The sequence below is a fragment of the Denticeps clupeoides genome, chromosome 2 (assembly GCF_900700375.1).
Source record: "Denticeps clupeoides chromosome 2, fDenClu1.1, whole genome shotgun sequence".
Lineage (NCBI taxonomy): Eukaryota > Metazoa > Chordata > Actinopteri > Clupeiformes > Denticipitidae > Denticeps > Denticeps clupeoides.
Genome location: NC_041708.1, coordinates 22,263,462 through 22,269,842, shown reverse-complemented (window position 1 = coordinate 22,269,842; position 6,381 = coordinate 22,263,462). Strand labels below are relative to the sequence as shown.

Sequence of the window (6,381 nt, the reverse complement as noted above, 5' to 3'; positions counted from 1 at the left end):
CGTGATTCAGAGCTTCTGGAACCATCGGCCTCGTGCCTTCGGTTCAGAGACGCTCGCTGTGGACACCGCAGTGTCGCCTCTGCGTTGTGGACTCGTGCGAAGCGTGTCGCTAATGAACAAGTGAGAAGCTCTTCATCCGCCGTGGTTCTTCCGGACGGAGCTTCGGCCATTAATTAAACCGACAACCGCCGTCGAGCTGCGCACGAACGTCGCCCTGGTTTTGCGTTGGGCGTGACGTCACAAAACGACCGGGATCGCGCGGCGTCACGCGCGCGCTTAACGGCGAGACGAGCACGAGCGCGCGGGAGCGCGCCGGCGAGCGAGCGAGCGAGAGAGAGAGAGAGAGACGCGGCTCATCCCGCTTCGCGCCGCCATAACCTGTTTTCTTCTTCTTCTTCTTCTTCTTCTTCTCTTCCTCCTCCTCCTCCCATATCGCGTTTTTAAATCGCACCATTTTAACTCCCGCTCGGTGAGTACACTTGCCCCTGCCTTTTTTTTTTTTTTTTTTTTTTTTTTTTTTTTTACAAAACGCGTTTTTTTGTCTTTTGCCTTGTTTTTATTTGCCCTCTTTTTGGTGGTGGGATTGGAAGTGCTGGTTCTGATGGGATTCTGCAAGTTTTGTGCAGTGGGGGCGTCCAGTCGTGTGCAGTTCTGAAAGCGTGACTGTTCATCCTTTTTTTCTGACTGCTTTTCTTTTTCTTCTTTTTTTTTCTTATTACTTTTTATTTTTTGTTTTTCATTATGATGTGCTTTTGCTGTAAGATCTGCTCTGGGTTTTGTTGGGTTGTTGGTGAGTTTTCCGATTTTCATGTAGGTGCGTGTCACCGAGTGAAATCAGTCTTTTTTAAAAATGTTTTTATTTCCTCCCCTCTTTTTTCTTTCCATTTTGAAAGCCTGCTGATGTTTTAACGGGAAACTTTTCTGGTTGCTTGGTTGGCTTTTCCCCGTGGATGTAGTTGCGTCTCGGTGCGCGGACGTGAAGGGAATCGTTTCTCGTGGGGGTGAGGAGGAGGAGGAGAGATCGATCCGTTTTTTGGTTTGGGTGTCAGCGGGATGAAGAGCCTGTCCTCCTTCTGCAGGTACACGAGGATGCCATTTATTAAAAAGAGAGAGAGAGGGGGAATAAAAGACCCACAACGCCCGGCTCTGTTCCATCCATCCGTCCCTTCTTTTTGTATGATCTGGTGTGAGATTTTTCTTTCATCTGGGTGCAGCGAGAACGAAACACACCGTTTCCTTACAGTGTTGCACTTATAAGATATAGTCCAGCCCTGTCTGTATGTATGTTTTATTATATTAAAAGAAAGAAAAAATCAATCCTGGCACTTTTGCTGTGTTCATTTGACGAAGTCCTGGAAGCTGCTGCTGCTCATTAAACGAAGGGATGTGTGTGTGTGTGTGTGTGTGTGTGTGTTTGGGGAGGTATTGTCGGTTGCAGGGCCCTCGCCGGATCAGACCCGCCATCGTCACACATCGCGCCCACTTTTAATTCGGTTCCCACCCGAAGTTCTAATGCGGCTGTCTTATTACTAGCTCCTCGATCTGTGTGGTGCAACTTATGGAACGCTGAAGGTTCCGTGCCAGAACAGTCTCTGCCCGGTCCTGTGGCCTTCATCCCCCTGATCCGCCCGTGCCCCGCAGGTACCTCGGCGCTCATGAATTAAAGATCTCTGACAGCGTGGCTGCAGTGGACGTACAGGGCTGAGATCCTGACCCACAGGCCGGATTTATGATTATTACACCCTTTCATTAACGCTCTATAATTACAAGCCAGGCTGAATTTTCAAATTCGGCGCCATCCTCGGTAGGTCCCCAGTGCTGATGGGCAGGGCGAATTGTGGTGGGCGTGGACTGACGGCAGGGTTCCACTCCTGACCCTCTTGGTCACTTACATTTTCTTTGGCCATCTGCAGACAGACTGGTTTTATGTAGCGGCTCCGGGACTCAGTTTCATTCTTAAAAATCATTTTACAGATGATGAAATGAAGCAACAGCTCCTGTCAGTCAGGAGTGATTAAGACAGCGGAATTACAACAAAACACGAGACTCGGGTTAAAAAGCAGTTCTTACCATTGTGACAACTCATAGTTGCATGATTTAGTCGTGGGATTACATTTGATATGTTAGTTATTTCTCTCGTTCTTTTTTCATTAAACAGCTCTTACACACGTATTCAAGGACAATGTGATGCAGCATAATAGAAATATGAATAGTGCATGTTTTGCGACCACAGCTGCAAGGTGAGCGGTGAACGGAAGACTTCCCAGAATCACACTGTGACTGAGATTTTCAAAGCCGCTAGAACCAGGTGACTGGCTATTGGTTAGGAAGACCTTGGCTGAGAAAGGGTCATGTGAGCACCGTGAGGACGGTCGCTGCATTCGGGAAAAGCACACGCACACATACAAACACACACACATACTTTTAATTCAGCTTTTAATTCAAGGAATTGAGCCTCAAGGTGAGGAAAAGATGTGACTCACGTGAACACAACCGTTTTCTTTATTCCTGCCTTATCACCAATCTGTAATGGGCTACCGCATACTATCAATGTCAGTCATATTCTGGAACATCGGCACCACCGTGGAGATGTAGCCTCTATAATAGTGTTTCCACTGGACACACCTACTTCACGAAGGTCATGGGGACAATGACGATTTTTTGATGAATCTAATAAAGAATTTGTCAGATGATCATTAAAGAAACGCAGCAGCAAGTTGAAAGTGAAGTGACTGTCATTGTGAAACACTGCAGCACAGCACACGGTGACACAACAAAATGTGGCCACTGCTTTTAACCATCACCCTTGGTGAGCAGTGGGCAGCCATGACAGGCGCCCGGGGAGCAGTGTGTGGGGACGGAACCTTGGGGACCTCACGTGGCACCTTGGCAAGCCGTGGTGGAAAACTGGAGCTGGCTGAGAGACGCCAGGAGTGTGAAACGCTGTCATCACAGCAAAAGTTCCCTGAAATATGAAACACATTGCTTTGTTACATGTATCTGATATTTCATATTTTAAGGGTCAGACCCTTAAATGGGTGTGTCAGAAAATTTGACTGAGTTCCATGCACACAAATGCAAAAAATGTCCGTAAAGAATCAGATGTGTGTGTGTATATCTGAAGGTCAGTGGGCAGTGTTTAGCCTATTGGGATAAGAAGCGGATCCATAATCGGAAGGATGCCGGTTTGAATTCCGAACCGCCAAGGTGCCACAATTATGTTTTTTCTGTGTACATGTAATTTGTGAAATGTGTAATCCCGATTTTATTCAGCCTCACACTCCCCTTTCCGCCCGAGGTTGTAGCAAAAGTATCTGTTTATTCTGCATTTATTCACTCGTGTTTTGGGGATTTAGCGACTGGAGCTGAGGTGCAAAAACAGAAAGTGTGTATAATTCATGTAAATATGTCCCATGAATATGAATATGCTATATCTGTGGTGCTCATGAAAAACAGGGCCCACGCGCTTATTAGTTTGTGGCTGTGCTAATGTGACACTCGCAGTCAGGAAGCTCAACACCTACTTCATTTACAGGGCTTAAAAATATGGAGCTTGCTGCTTTTTTTTTTATGTGCTCTTTTTATTTCATTTGCCGCATGATGGGAAGTGAAAAGTACTGACGCAAAAATTGCCCGGAAATTGAGACTTTATGGAAATGTGGCAAATGAGTCACTAAGGAGATCAAAGCGGAATGCTGCAAATATTCTTACGTGCTACGAAAAAAAAAAAGAAAAAAGGAGCTGCTGCGGCAATGGCCGTAAATAAATGATAATAATATAAAAAGAATGAAAACGATCAGAGCGTTGAATATGAACCGCAGCGTTTCGCCAGAGGTGCCCCGTTGGAGCGGCCGGGTATCGGCAGGCAGAAGGTCACGTCCCTGGATCTTGATTGTGGATGGATGTGGGGTGTAATTAGGGTGGTTTGCCGCAGTAGTCATCAATATTGAGTTGATTGGCTTTGTAACTGCCTGCGTGGGTTACATCCGTCACAGAAATAAATTACATCCAAATTGCATCGTTCTTTAAAGTCTGGATGTAAACCATTTTTGTGATGTGACCAAAATTGACTGTGGGCTGGGCAAACAAGAGCCTAAACACGTGGGCCAAGGGTTTCCGGGGCTTCTTCCTGCAGGTTGCATGTCGTCTCGGATTAGCTCCAGCTCCTCAGGGTGTGGGGCCGCGGCGTAACTGCACACGTTGTAGCTTCGATTTCACCATTCGTTGGGAAATACAGACAGAATGAAAATGTGTGGCTCATAGGAAATGTCACTGAATGTGGTGTGTGTGAGAGAGGGTGTGAATATGAAACGAGTACCGTATCCATTCGCTGTGAATGAGGGGCAGCCCAGAGGATCTCTGTAGAGTTAAGATGAGGTGAGAAGACGGGCCTTTCCTCAGGGCAGCGGGGTGGCCTGGCATCATCCGGCTGACTGGTCTGGTCATGTTGCCTCGAGGCATTGTGGGATGCGCATCAAAACTGCCTTAGCTGTGCCGACTTTACCAGCATCGGCTTTGGCTTCACCCAGGTCTTTCTAAAAGTGACCTGGGCAGCTCTCGTTCCACCAGGAATCTCACTGGCTGTGAAATCAACGAACAAAAATCATTTAAATGACTGTAATGTAACATGCCCCTCCCCTTTTCCAGGCTAATTAAAATGATTTTTACAAAACATCATTTTTTCCTTTTTAGCTACACTTCAAATGCAAGTTTTTTGTTATTATGTGTGTAAAATGCCCATACAGTACTTTTAATCGGTTTATGTGATTCTCGGTTTTTCTTCAGGACTGTTGATTTAGTATCAATTTCAGACAAATACACGCACATCTAATTTCACACTGCAGAAGGATTTTTCATATCCGAAAGCATTTTGCACCCCACTTGTCATTCGCCAACATTACCCTTCTTCCGGTGTTCACTGGAGAAGGTACGGAACAGGGATCCACGTATTTCTGCATAATATAAGTATTCAATTTGAGGTCATGCATAATATATTGATAATTGTAAGGGGGCAGTGGTGGCCTAGCGGTTAAGGAAGCGGCCCTGTAATCAGAAGGTTGCCGGTGACAAATTTCACTGTGTGCACCATGTGCTGTGCTGCTGTGTATCACAATGACAATCACTTCACTTTCACTTCAGTACAGTTTCAGTGTCATCAGTTTGGTAAAAGAACTTAAAAAAAGAAAAGTCCAACAACAAGTCTGTCTTTCAGTTCCACAGAAAGTGTCACGTAGTGCCAAGTGTCACAGGGAGGTAGAGTGGTCCGATGTTCTAACACGACTAGAACCATGGATAGCACCCTAATAAATAACACTGGTTTCAGGACCACAGACAGTGGCACTTAAGCACTGGTCTGGTTTCTGAGCCATGATCCCAGGCCATTCTCATTCGAATTGATTTCAGTACCACGGATAGCACTTTTATAACAAGCTGGTTTCAGGCCACCAAATACCATGTGACGTGGATTCAGAACCAAGGCCAGAAACCTAGGGCCATTCTTTTTAACTTTACATTGAACAAAAGACATTCATTTGCTTTATATGTAAAATGCATGCCATTTTAAGAGACTGAATAATGCCACTGCGTATTCAGATCAAAGCTATAAGTGGATCGAATTAAATGCCTACTAGAGATGGCAGAAAGGTTTTCTGCTCCAATGCATATTGAATATCTGTCAATGCCAATAGAATATTTTCTGATATTACATTCCATCTAACGTTGCATAGAATAGACAAATACAATACAAATCTTAAAAAGTGAAGTGAAGTCATTGTCACACAGCAGCACAGCACACAGTGCACACATTTAACCCATCACCCTGAGTGAGCAGCGGGCAGCCATGACAGGAGCCCGGGGAGCAGTGTGTGGGGATGGTGCTTTGCTCAGTGGCACCTCAGTGGTACCTTGGCAGATTGGGATTCGAACCAGCAACCTTCTGATTACGGGGCCGCTTCCTTAACCGCTAGGCCACCACTGCCCCTATCTATGCTGCTACAAGAAAACATCCTGTGGCAACACGATTTACACATTTATTTTGTGTGTTTTTGTCATTGTGATATACTGAAGCACAGCACAGGAACACCAGAATGTGTCCTCTTCTTTTAACCCATCCCACCTTGATCAAGGGTACCTCAGTGGCACCTTGGATTTGAACCTGCAACCCTTTGGTTACAAGTCAACTTGCTTAGCCACTAGGCCACCACTACCCCACATGTCACATTCAACAACAAGAATCAATGAGATGTAAGATTAAATCTGTTATTACAATTGGACTCTGTAGCTGAACCTCGGTGTGTTTTTTTGCTTACTGGTTCAAGTATGAGGCTGGCTCAGCCTCCGACTAATGTGGCACCAGATTATAGTACAAAAGCCCAAATAAAA

At 45.5% G+C, this 6,381-nt stretch overlaps 1 protein-coding gene across 4 annotated transcripts in view; it reads left to right on the top strand.

Moving 5' to 3' along the window:
• Positions 1-282: 282 nt before the first annotated feature.
• The window catches only part of LOC114784399 (RALY RNA binding protein like), a 54,741-nt gene continuing 48,642 nt past the window's right edge, over positions 283-6,381 (top strand). For 2 of the 4 annotated variants that reach the window (XM_028969754.1, XM_028969752.1), the window contains exon 1: positions 283-469. The gene's annotated coding sequence lies outside the window, so the exon portion shown is untranslated. Of the gene's footprint in view, positions 470-548; positions 1,080-3,133; positions 3,208-6,381 lie in introns of those variants that run through there. The other 2 variants (XM_028969755.1, XM_028969756.1) reach the window with 2 other exon arrangements.